We start from the raw sequence: 457 nt of genomic DNA, 5'->3' as shown, positions 1-457 counted from the left end.
AAAGGAAGAAAACGAACAGAAGCTGCTGCTGCTGAAACCCACCGGCTCAGTGAGTGTGCTGTCCTTCTCTAGAAACTGAACCACACAGTAAGCCAGCTGAAGAACCAGAAACAACAGCAGTCAGTCATCAGAGTCAAAGCCTGCTGCACTTACAAACTAAAGGAGGAGCAAGAAATTACATTGTGGGTGAAAAAAAAATAAAGCTCATTTTTTATGATCATTAAGATTTTCCCTCAAAATTTTACTACATTTTTTATTTAGTTAGATTTTCCCGAATGAGAATCTAAAGTAATTTATGCAGAATTAAAATATGGAATATATATTTAAAACGTTTCCACAATTTTCTAGAAATTATTTATTTACATTCATATAAATATTTCTTCATTAAAATCGATTTAATATTTATAATTATTCATATATAATTTATAATATAATATAAAATAAACAAATTCATATA

The 457-nt window shown here is 28.9% G+C and overlaps 1 pseudogene; it reads right to left on the bottom strand.

The window, feature by feature from the left end:
- LOC107556995 (serine/threonine-protein phosphatase 2A 56 kDa regulatory subunit gamma isoform-like) overlaps window positions 1-457 on the bottom strand; it is a 24,820-nt pseudogene that overhangs the window by 8,686 nt on the left and 15,677 nt on the right.

This window comes from Sinocyclocheilus grahami, unplaced genomic scaffold, assembly GCF_001515645.1.
Source record: "Sinocyclocheilus grahami isolate Dianchi unplaced genomic scaffold, SAMN03320097.WGS_v1.1 scaffold587.1, whole genome shotgun sequence".
Classification (NCBI taxonomy): Eukaryota; Metazoa; Chordata; class Actinopteri; order Cypriniformes; family Cyprinidae; genus Sinocyclocheilus; species Sinocyclocheilus grahami.
This window is presented reverse-complemented; position numbering and strand designations above follow the sequence as displayed.